This window comes from Oncorhynchus kisutch, linkage group LG8 (assembly GCF_002021735.2).
Source record: "Oncorhynchus kisutch isolate 150728-3 linkage group LG8, Okis_V2, whole genome shotgun sequence".
NCBI classification, from domain to species: domain Eukaryota; kingdom Metazoa; phylum Chordata; class Actinopteri; order Salmoniformes; family Salmonidae; genus Oncorhynchus; species Oncorhynchus kisutch.
The window spans coordinates 55,098,892-55,112,332 of NC_034181.2; positions in this window are offsets into that span (position 1 = coordinate 55,098,892).

The window sequence follows — 13,441 nt, forward strand, 5'->3', positions numbered from 1 at the left end:
TTGTTTGAATGGAATGTTGGCATATTGACAGCTAATGAAAACATATATGGAATCATCCCTCTAAAACTGTCTGGCTAGCTAGCAAACAAACATACAGTGGAGATAAGTTCTTCAAATTCGTTATTTTCCACTATCTTATTCCAGCACTGGCAAACCATGGTTGACCAACTCCCTGACCAAAATGGCTGACCTTTATCCCATCATAAGAAGGTTGATGTCCATTCTAGTATTTGATTCCTCATTCAATGGTAGTGGTCATTATGCATCACAGCATCACTAGGAGGAAATGGAGCAGTGAAAGTGGAACTGACAGCCTATTAGCAACAATAAATCCTATTAAAATCTATTCATATACACCCCTAGGAAGAATATAATTCCTTTAAAAAAAGATATATCTGATAAGCGAACTTGGTCATTTTTACATTTTCATTGAACGTTTGGAAATGCCATAGAGTAAGGCACTTCTATAGCAATATAGAGTGGGAAAGTAGCCATTCGTTTGGACAATTAATAGACACGGCAGTAAATAAAATCAAATAAAACACGTGCCTGCCATCATTCACTTTGAACTGGACTGTGTGTTCACAGGCAACAGCAACTTTAGATCATTATGTTATAATAGACCTGAAAAAAATTCTGCAAATATACTGCATGTAAATACCACGGGAGTCCTCTTTACATTTAAGAACATTACGGTCCTATTGATCAAAGAACCATGAACAGGTAGGCTAACTCTCTCATCAACAACAAAAAGATCAGCAATCAGCCAGATGAGCTCAAATCTATATAAACCCTCTCAAACTTTTTCAGCTTGTAGTTGGCCGTCGAAATTGCTCTGATAAACGATGGGGAAATGTAGCCTGCTCGCCCTTCTGCAGCTTGCCTGCCAATGCACATGCTTATCCCAATCCACGTTTTAACAACTGAATGGGAACTTGCCCTGACAATTTGATTGATGCCAAATACATTTGATTGGCAACTAAGATATATGCTAACTGTGGATATGCCATTAAAGTTCAGCATAGCTAGCTAGCAAAGTGATTTACATTTCTTGCTAGCTAACCAAATGAGACCTGCATCTCTAGATGTAGCCCCCGAAAAACGATATGGGCGGAAAGTTGGCCACTCACCCACTTGTCCAATGACAAGACATCCTCCCAGCAGCTAGCTAGCTAGCTAGATAATATTAGGCTCTGTCTTTTTAGCTTGCTAAATAAATATAGTAGCTACATATAAGCTAGCCTATTAGCCATGTTATGATTTACTTGTATTCATTGCCTTTGCTAGTTTGATTCCCAGCCTTAGTTATATCCTTTAGGTTTTGTCCACAATATTGACGACTCTAGGGGTCAACCATTTCAGCTACAAACATTAAAACAACATTAAGATATTCTAACCTTTTCAAAACCATAAATACTTTAAAACAAGCTAGCAAGCACACCACATTTTATTTTTGAAATGTACTTTTCTTGTTCACCAATACATGTTTTGGTATCAGGTTGTAAATCACAGCTGGCCTGGTACATTGTTTTCCTGCCTCAAGCCATTCGGGATGGACTGTTTCAGTTTCAATTTCTCAATATTCTGGACAAAAATTGAAGACTGTAAAGAGAATGTAAAGAACGGTAGCATTTAAAATTTCTACCACTGTGCAGGGTTTGGAACCAGTTCAGCGAACAGAACCAGAACCAAGAACAAAGGTGATTTATACTGTTTTGGAACATAACCATTATTTTAAAAGCATCAGAACCGGTTAATAACATCATTTTACGTTCCAGGTATTTTTGCCAGTCCCCCAAAAAACACAACAAACGTCTATGCAAAGCCCTCACTGTAAAGTAGACACTTATTCCAGTGGCTGCCTACCTGCCTGCCTGCAAAAATCTTTGCCAGTGTGTGTGTGTAGGTTACCTGCCCCTCCCCTCCCCCCAGAGCATGCATAGTCTACTGTGGCAACTGACATTACAGGCGCAATTCAGAAATTAGGGAGAGAGATTTTTTTATTAGAAAACAATGGATTAACTTTTTCAATCCTAGTTAAGGATACTATCGTTATCATGTTTCATTGGATATATTAACTACAAAAAGGTAAGGTGTGTTATTATTTGAATTCCGGTGCAGCTCTGCACACACAAGCTTGTTAGCTAGGTCTATCTCTCAAAAACTCTAGGCGGCATTATGTGTATTGTAATGTAACAGAGCCAAGCCAACTTTCTAAAGTTCAAAGACATCCAAAGTTCCTTCATAGAAGCCGCTCCTCCATGGGTATAATTCTGTGGCCCTAATTCAGACAATGCATGTCATAACAACAAGATGCCCAGCGCTCTCCTCACCCTCCAATGCATGTACATAGCTTGCCCTCTCCATAGGAAGCTGCTCTATCCGTTGGTGAAGTCATTTAATGTACAAAAAGGAACTGAAAGGAACAATATAAACTGGTACTTTTTGGGGTTCGAACCGATTCAGAACTTTATTTTGCTGGTCTGAACAGTGGAATGCAACGGGAAAAAATTGATGCTTCTGTTCATAATGAAACAATTGGAAAATTATTTTGGTTCCAAACCCTGCCACGGCATTCTTATTTTTGGCATTGAACCCATGACGTTTTATGCTAATGTGTGCTAATTACCACTGTTTATAGTTTATAAATGTTTTTCAGAATGTGAAGTTAGGATAGCCTGAACATGAGGAATTTGGTTTGGTATCTCCCGCTTGAATGGTCCTGTTCCCTGTTGTTGAGTTATATTATGCAAATGTAGCTAATACAATTGTTTATAGTTTATAAATGATTTTAGAGAATTTGAAGTTAGGATAGCCCCCACATTTTAAAGTTGATCTTGTAGCTTAATTAACCAAGGAGCAGGACAATTTTGAATAGCTAACACTGTATTTGTAAGGGTTTTCTTCTGGTGAAAGAGAGGCGGACCAAAATGCAGCGTGGTGTTTATTCATGTTTTTAATAAAGACGACTATACATGAACAGACTAAACAAAACAAGAAAAGTGAAAACCTAAACAGTCCTATCTGGTGAAAACACAGAGACAGGAACAATCACCCACAAAACCCAACACAAAACAGGCTACCTAAATATGGTTCCCAATCAGAGACAATGACTAACACCTGCCTCTGATTGAGAACCAAGGAAAACACATACGAACGATGGTCAGAACGTGACAGTATTCCTGTGGTTCTCATTCAAACCCATGTTAAATTTATACAAATATAAAATGGTTATAGTTCCAAAAGTGTGCACAGTGTCAACTATCCTTTGACAAGCCATATAAGTTGGACCCGTCTGAACATCTCAATGTTGGTTTGGTGTTGATAGCTTAGATGGTGTAGGAGGAGATACAGCAGATCTAGATTATTCAATTTTTTCCATTCATGTCTATGGGGCTTTTTTTGCCATCGAAATACATTGGGAGCTCATTTAAATATTGTTTTAGTTCCAAAAGTATAAATGCTATCAAAAAATATTTTCTCAAGCAATCCGAGTTTGGGGCAGTCATGACATTTGGAAGTTGGTTTCGTGTTAACAGCTCAAATCCTTTAAGCTCTGGAGCGGGTGGAATAAATGGAATAATAACATTTATAATAATAAGACAGTAATAAGACAGTAAGAAATCTAAAGTTGTGCTTTGCTTTGCAAGCACACCTAATTATCTATATTAATCCTTCATTGAACTGCATTAATCTACTTTGCCAACAATGCCTTACTCTACATCATGTAATTTTGACTCATCCACAGACAGCGCAATCGTAACCACACTGCACACTTCCCTAACTCATCTGGACAAGAGGAATACCTATGTGAGAATGCTGTTCATCGACTACAGCTCAGCATTTAACACCATAGTACCCTCCAAACTCGTCATCAAGCTCAAGTCCCTGGGTCTCGACCTCGCCCTGTGCAACTGGGTACTGGACTTCCTGACGGGCCGCCCCCAGGTGGTGAGGGTAGGTAACAACATCTCCCCCCGCTGATCCTCAACACTGGGGCCCCACAAGGGTGCGTTCTGAGCCCTCTCCTGTACTCCCTGTTCACCCATGACTGCGTGGCCACGCACGCCTCCAACTCAATCATCAAGTTTGCGGACGACACTACAGTGGTAGGCTTGATTACCAACAATGACGAGACGGCCTACAGGAAGGAGGTGGGGGCCCTCAGAGTGTGGTGTCAGGAAAATAACCTCACACTCAACGTCAACAAAACAAAGGAGATGATTGTGGACTTCAGGAAACAGCAGAGTGAGCACCCCCCTATCCACATCGACGGGACAGTAGTGGAGAGGGTAGTACATTTTAAGTTCCTCGGCGTACACATCACGGACAATATGAATTGATCCACCCACACAGACAGTGTTGTGAAGAAGGTGCAGCAGTGCCTCTTCAACCTCAGGAGGCTGAAGAAATTCGGCTTGTCACCAAAAGCACTCACAAACTTCTACAGATGCACAATCGAGAGCATCCTGTCGGGCTGTATCACCGCCTGGTACGGCAACTGCTCCGCCCACAACCGTAAGGCTCTCCAGAGGGTAGTGAGGTCTGCACAACGCATCACCGGGGGGCAAACTACCTGCCCTCCAGGACACCTACACCACCCGATGTCACAGGAAGGCCATAAAGATCATCAAGGACAACAACCACCCGAGCCACTGCCTGTTCACCCCGCTATCATCCAGAAGGTGCAGTACAGGTGCATCAAAGCTGGGACTGAGAGACTGAAAAACAGCTTCTATCTCAAGGCCATCAGACTGTTAAACAGCCACCACTAACATTGAGTGGCTGCTGCCAACATACTGACTCAACTCCAGCCACTTTAATAATGGAAATTGCTGTGAAAAATGTATCACTAGCCACTTTAAACAATGCCACTTTATATAATGTTTACATACCCTACATTACTCTTCTCATATGTATATACTGTACTCTATACCATCTATATGTAATACATGTATCACTAGCCACTTTAGACTATGCCACTTTATGTTTACATACCCTACATTACTCATCTCATATGTATATACTGTACTCGATACCATCTACTGCATCTTGCCTATGCCGTTCTGTACCATCACTCACTCATATATCTTTATGTACATATTCTTTATCCCTTTACATTTGTGTGTATAAGGTAGTAGTTGTGGAATTGTTAGGTTAGATTACTCGTTGGTTATTACTGCATTGTCGGAACTAGAAGCACAAGCATTTCGCTACACTCGCATTAACATCTGCTAACCATGTGTATGTGACAAATAGATTTGACCTATTTTTAAAACCTCTTATAAAGTTGGTTTTGTAGCATGAACTGGGAATTTGATACTTTGACTGATATTATGATTTTCAGGTTTGTTTCGTATCTGGAAAGCTGTTAAAACGTTGTCAGTTTCCCTTCAATAGTCCACATCCTGGTCTGAGTGACCCTCACCGTGTACTGGTCATGAACATGCTGTATCAATAGCTAGTCACACGAGTGAAGTCTATACTTCCAGAGTAAATGTTGATTATATAATGGGCCCATGTGCTGTGTATCTGTCACATTTGCACCTGTTCCCACATTCACACCTGCTATTTTCATAGAAGTGTAAAAGAAAGCTAAAAACATTCAATTGACTTTACATACACCTTTCATAGACATATTTACCTTGAAAAAATAAACTTTTTCTGTATTCCCTTCTTCAAAATAGAAGACCGCACTCACGGTAAACGTTACATACTCATGCTCAATCGGAAATGACACATTTCTATTGCACAATCCGTATTGCTTCAGCGATACAGATTAAATCAAGCCCTAAGTCAACATTTTGTGACTTAAGTCCATTGTTAAGTCAACTTATCTCAAGTCTGAATTGGGCACAAACTGATATCTCATACTAGTCCATGTCAAATAATTGAACTACACGGGAGTAAAGTAATTTACTTCTGCTTTACAGAGACACTGAACACGCCGATTGGCACATCTGTTTTTCTGTTGATCATTCGAAAAATGAGATTTCAGTCTTGGTGTGTTCCCTGACCGATTCCGCGTTCGGTTATGATGTTTGTCCCCTATGAGACACTGTTGATGCGGAAGGCTATTTCACTTCCTCAAAATCCCCAGAGTGAATCTAAGTAAAGAATTCTGTAAGAAAATTATACAGTTTTGCCGAGGGTATTTGAGTTGCGCAATTTTACATCTAACTAAGGTATTTCGCTAACAACAAAAAAATGTCAGACATGATGTCTTATATAAACAGTCTGTCTATGCTCCTGGATAGAGAGCAATCACTGCAGCTGTTCACCCCATGAAATTGGGCAAATGGACCTCGTCAAATCAAAACCCAACTTTAATTTCCCCGTTGTGACACATGGATGTTCCAAACTCTGTTTTAGATGAGACTGACTTCATGATCAAAATGATACGATTTACACTTTGTAGTTCATTTGGACACTAGATGAACTGTTTCTGACTTATATCGATGCCACGTAGGCCATTTTCAAATGGATTTGTTGCTTCAACTTTTTGCCGAACATAGCACCAGATAAGAGAAAAAAAAGTTAAATGTCAACTTGTTTTGTCGTTGCTCCTCGATTAACCATGAGGGCCTGAGCACAAGAACCGTGTCCCTCTACACAGAGCTGCTTTTACAGGGGTTAGGCTTGGAGACCTCCACGCACACACACACACATACACAAATACACCCGCACACACACATACACACAGCTGAAAAGCGACCACCGGTTTACCGCTAAAATGCAAATGCATCAAAACGCTTGAGTAAGAATTATATATGAATCCAATGAGGGCTTTTTTCTCTCTTTTAGAATCGCTTAGCCACGAGTGGCGAGAGGCCTCAATGGTGAGTGGTCGCTGCGCTCCTCAGCCATGCGTATTATTCAGCTTGACGAGACGCAAACTGACATAAGCACCAGGGTTCACTTTCACCACCTCGCAATCCGATTATATGGCCAACGCCGCATCAATGCCATAGGGCCAACAGGCACCAGAGTCCCTCAACCATACCCAATCCCCCCCCATTCCACCTCCTCACACCCCCAAGCCACCCATTCATATGTTCTGTTTTAAGAACCCCCTCCCTTACTGAACCCCCTCACACATACCAAGGAAAAGGAAAGTGATTGATTGATTAGATAGATTATTTGTTGCAGTCTTACAACAGAAAGTATTCATACCCCTGTGGACTTATTCCACATTTTTTTTGTGTTACAGCCTGAATTCAAAACTTAGAAAAAATAAAGAAATTCTCACCCATCTACACACAATACCCCACACTGACAAAGTGAAAACATGTTTTTTTATGTTGGAAATGTATTGAAAATGAAATACAGAAATATCAAATTTATGTAAATATTCACACCCCTCACTCAATACAAGTTAGAATCACCTTGGCAGCAATTACAGCTGTGAGTCTTTCTGGTTAATTCTTCAAGCTCTGACAAGTTGCTAGACAGCCATTTTTAAGTCTTGCCATAGATTTTCAAGCCTATTCAAGTCAAAACTGTAAACAGGACACCCAGGGAAATTCAATGTCGTGTTAAGCAACTCCAGTGTATATTTGGCCTTGTGTTTTAGGTTATTGTCCTGCTGAAAGGTGATTTCATCTCCCAGTGTCTGTTGAAAAGCAGACTGAACCAGGTTTTCTTCTAGGATTTTGCCTCTGCTTAGCTCTATTCCAATTATTTTTGTCCTAAAAATCTCCTAGTCCTTGCCAATGACAAGCATACTCATGATATAATGCAGCCATCACCATGCTTGAAAATACAAAGAGTGGTACTCAGTGATGTTTTCTGTTGGATTTGTCCCAAACGTAACGCTTTGTATTCAGGACATAAAGTTAATTTGTATGCCACAATTGTTGTAGTTTTACTTTAGTGCTTTATTCTAAAAAGGATGCATATTTTGGAATATACTTTATTCTGTATAGGCTTCCTTCTTTTCACTCTGTCAATTAGGTTAGTATTGTGGATTAAGTACAATGCTGTTGCTCCATCCTCAGTTTTCTCCTATCACAGCCATTAAACTCTGCAACTGTTTTAAAGTCACCATTGGCCTCATGGAGAAATCCCTGAGGGGTTTCCGTATTCTCTGGCAACTGAGTTAGGAAGGATGCCTGCATCTTTGTAGTGACTGGGTGTATTGATACACCATCTAAAGTGTAATTAATAATTTCACCATGCTCAAAGGGATATTCAATGTCTGCTCTTTTTTTTTTACCCATCTACCAATAGGTGCCCTTCTTTGCGAGGCATTTGAAAACCTCACTGGTCTTTGTGGTTGAATCAGTGTTTGAAATCAGTGTTCGACTGAAGGACCTTACAGTTAATCATATGTGTGGGGTACAGAGATGAGGTAGTTATTCAAAAATCATGTTAAACACTATTGCTCACAGAGTGAGTTCATGCAACGTAGAATGTGACTTCTTAAGCACGGTTTTACTGCTGAAATTATTTAGGGGTTGAATAGCTTTACATTGTTTCTTAAATTTGTAAAAATTTCAAAAAAACATAATTCCACTTTGACATTATGGGGTATTGTGTGTAGGTCAGTGACACTAAATCTCAATTTACTCCGTTTTAAATTCAGGCTGTAACACAATAAAATGTGGAAAAAGTCAAGGAGTGTGAATACTTTCTGAAGGCACTGTGTGTGCCCAGTCTACATGGGATTTTCACACATTATTAGATGGAAAAAACATGTAACGTCACACAAAACCATTTCATTCCCCGCCCACACTCTAATCACCACTATTTCTATTGGCTCAATATCTAAATTAAACAATCCTACTACCCCAGTGTTGGTTTGACTATGGGACTCATGGCTAATGTCACTACAGGACCTCTAATCTAAACCGGTCTTGACAACCACAGAGCTCACCCCTCTTTCTGTGCTGCGCAGGGACGCTTGGGTGCTTAGTGGGGGCACCAGTTTAAGCAGTGGGCGTTTACAAGATGCTACCCCAAAAGCCTGCCAGGTGCTGAGGGGGTGTGGAGGGGTGTTGGGGGGGTACGGTAGGCCCCTCTTGCAAATCGTCCTGCACCCGTGAAACTGTTAGCCAGATGAGATTAAACTCAGAGTGAGATACATTTGCAATTGATTACCGTTGAGCCACTGTGACGAATTTAAGGCTTTTGGGGGGAGAGAGAGAGGGAGAGAGAGAGAGAGAGAGAGAGAGAGAGAGAGAGAGAGTGTGTGTGTGTGTGTGTGTGTGTGTGTGTGTGTGTGTGTGTGTGTGTGTGTGTGTGTGTGTGTGTGTGTGTGTGTGTGTGTGTGTGTGTGTGTGTGTGTGTGTGTGTGTGTGTGTGTGTGTGTGTGTGCGCGCGCGTGTTTACTGCTTACGGCCTACATGCTAGACCTGAAAAGGAGTAAAAAAAAAAGAAAACAAGTCCCCGAAAAAAAGATATACATTTGAAATGCAAAAGACTCTGAAGAGTTTGAATAACTTCACTGCTACCCATGTCCATTCTCTGAGACATAGGCTACCTCACTGATTTGTTTCTGTTTCCAAACAGAGACAACATGGAAATCGAATAACATAAAAAGCATCTGGTTATATCTATTTTGCAACTCAACCTCCAAAGAAAATGCCATAACTGCAGGGAACAGAGATGTGGCATGTCTTCCCCTTTTAATTATGGGGTGTGGGGCTGTCTGGTTGTGAAATACATGTACATTGCCTGATGTTTTCAGTTCAAATACACGTATATTTCAAATAACTACTACCTGCCTGTTTCAAACCAGCTGAATCTGACTACTCTGCTTCCTCTTCACCCCTCTGGTTTGTCTGGTATTAATGAGCAATTAACTTGGCATACAAGGTCGTAAACAATAGTACTGGTTGTCAGATGATGCTAATGCTGGTGGCTGTGACCCTGGTGAAAGGAGGCTGAGGATCCTGGTGAATGGAGAGTGTTATGGTCTTTCTTTTCGATGGGTGAATGATATGCAAACTATACCAACATGTCCTTAAGAGGATTAGAACACCACTTGAGATGCAGGCAGCGCGGTGCTGATATAAGAGTGCCAAAATATGGGGGAAAGGTTGACATTACACACATTGTCCCAGTACTGGGCAATATGGTGACAGTAAAACACACACCTTACATTTACATAGGTTTGAGGGCACAAATATGGCCTACCTATTCAGAGGTATGCTTATAAGCTGACAATACAGATGATATCATAGCATAACTATATATTAATGAATTAGGCAGTGCAATGCATTGGCTAGACCACTGACATGCAAAATATTTAGCAAACGAATGCTGAATTAAACATGAAGTAATCAATGTACACTTCAAGACTACAATGTTGAAAGATCATGTCCGACAAGCATGAGTTAAATAACCGCCCTAGGATGAAAATAACATTTTGTTCTCCCATCGCCCTCTGAGCGCACGGGACTGGCTGCTCAGCAGTCAAAGAACAGGTGCAAGGGAATCTCTGAACAGAGCGCATTGTCCCGAGGAGATATGGCTTTACTCCGTTTGGGGAGGAGGGGTCTATGTTTAATACAAAGTTAATATCGATTTAATGCTTGTCACTGCTCCTCTGAATCTTGTGGCATTTCGAATTCCCTGGATTGTTCTGGGTTTTTTGTTGTTGCACTGCATAAAGGTTAGCTTAGCCCTCACCGGAGAGCCTGTCCATACACAGCCGCATTGTAGACTCTCTGAGGTAGTTAGGCTACATTAAAGGACATTGTTCAGTCAATTGAAATGTGCAGTCGTTGGATACGCAATGAAAGTCAACAAACCGCTGTGCGTAACCTAGTCTTTTGGGTGTTTGGCCTGTTTTCAGAACTGGTTTAAGGAAGGGTAGCATATTATGTCTATGGGGCTGTTGTGTTTATAATCACTTCTTTATCTGCAGTTCCGTATAGAGTAGACCGGGTACTTGTTTTGTTGTAGAAGACGGATATCATTTTGGATCATTGTCATACCATCTTCATTCTTCTTGAAAGAGTGAAATAAATGTTCCCCTAGGGCGAATTTATAGGCCTATAATGGAGTAATGAAAAGAGAATTCCCCACTTTGAAAATGAAACGGGACACCTCCCCGTCAGACACTAAAGAGGGGTAGCTGGATGACTGGTGTCATTCGGGAGAATGCGTACCAGTCAGAGCAATCTGTCCATCCGCGCTCTGAAAATGTCCTTTTCCTTGACGTCACCAACAAATAATAGTAGAATAATAAACAGCTAACCACCTGTCGGACCCTGGATACAATGTAACGGGCCATACAGAAGCGTTCATGCATGGGTAACATATTTACTCAACCCATTCACTTAACGAAGCAGAAAGTGACGCAAGACAATGGTTAAGTTAATCTATTTAGTAAATTGTTTTGAGATGTGGAGGCAGCGTTAAGGACCTGAGGTCCGGGTCTTTCAGTAGACCCCTTTTCCGTTTCAATGCAGAAGCAGTCTGTCTTGTGTCAATTCGAGGGTGGGACACGGCGGGGGGGGGGGGGGGGGGGGGGGGGGGGTCCTGTAATATTTTAGAGATGTGCTTTTAATGGCATTAATTCAGCCGGAGCCAGCTGTTTTTGCTCTGTTTGGTAAAAGAGGCCAAGACGTGGCAAGCTTGCAAAGCTAGTAGAAATTAGTCTCGGTGATCGAGGCTTCCTGCAAACCATCTGCTTGCAGTCACAAAGGGAGGATTTTTGGAGCAAATTAAAGATATATAGGCTCATAAAAAAGCTTTGAAGGTCTAGTTACTTTCGTTGTGAATGGTGACGGTGTTACCGAAGGTTTTCTTCTTTTTGGGGGGGGGGGGGGGGGGGGGGCGTCTGATAAGCGTTCACTTTCTTTCACGAGGGAATCATTTCACGATTAACCGATCGTGATCACTTTACATTCGATGAATGTTTAACCACTTAGGCTATCATTACTCGAATAACTTTTATATCACGCATAGGCTAAATATAATGGCTGTAATGTCGATTCAACCTAGGCTACATTAAAAATCACGTTCTTAAAATAATGCATTTAATTATGAAGCAAGAAAGTATAAACTAACATAACATTCGTTTTTCGTTAGTTTTTTATGCTTTCAAAATCGAATTAACCTTGTTTGTCCTGAAAGCTAATTATAGCCTAAATAATAGCCTAACTTGATAAGAATATATTTAGGCTAATATGAATTAAACATTTTTGGTAGGTTGAATACAGTGAGTTGTGCAACTGACCAGGTATCCTATTTCCATTCCCTGATATGTTATTTTATTTCGTTAGCCTATATTATTGTTTTGTTTTTAATAAACAAATGCGTCTTACAAGCTTAGGCTTTTTTGACAGCTGGCTATGTTTTAGTTTTTCCCTATATTCGTTTGGCATTGTTAGAATATGCTTACTATTTTAGCTTATACACTATATTGGCACAAAAAAAAAACAGTAGCATGAATGAATTTCTGTTTTGAAATGGATTTTGTTTAATGCTAAAAACAGCATATTATTTTCACCTTCTCATAAAACCACCACCATTAACAGTAGTTATTTCATACAGCTTCACTTCTTATTTGGGATTTGTCTTGTTAATATCAATGCCTGGTTAAAGACAGAGCAGAATCAACGCGACGGTAACATTAATGAATTTCGGGTTGGAAATGGATTTTGTTTAATGCCTGGTTAAAGTCAGAGCAGAATTAACGCGACGGTAACATTAATGAATTTCGGTTTGGAAATGTATTTTGTTTAATGCTAATGCCTGGTTAAAAGACAGAGCAGAATCAACGCGACGGTAACATGAATGAATTTCGGGTTGGAAATGGATTTTGTTTAAGGCTAATGCCTGGTTAAAAGACAGAGCAAACTAAACGCGACGGCAACCGGCTCAAATCCCGCTTTAATATGAGTTTTATACCAGCTTTCAATGTGCGCTCATATGAATGCGTTTTAAATCAAATCACAGATGCACTTTTATTCAGCTGGATAAAACAGCAGAACAAACCACGTCGATAGAAATAAAGCTTTTATTCCAGTAGGGCTTTTTGAAGGCGAGGGAGAGAAAGGGAGAGAGGGGCGCCATGGCAGCTGAGGGTGACAGTTAGTTCATGGTTAACAGGATCAGCAGTGTCACGGTGAGGGCCGCACACTTCTCCTCTGCGCTCAAATGTGTAGTGGGCCTGGGTCTGGCGCAACCGAATGAAGACTTTGCAAAGCCCGTGATATTTAACACATCTGTTAAAGCGTTCCGAGAGCAGAAATCCGTTTAAGACATTATTCCATGACGAGGTCCAGATTGAGTGTTGAGAATCCGGTGAAACACGAAGCCAATATGCATTTTACGCAATCCACGTAACCCTAAATAAATGCACACTTCAAAGTAGGCTAGTTATAAGGGGTGCTAAATGAAACCAAGGCGATTAGATTGAGCCTATCTGTGTTATCATGATTGCGATAATGATTGTCAATATTCATAGCCTATGTTATTGATGCATTAT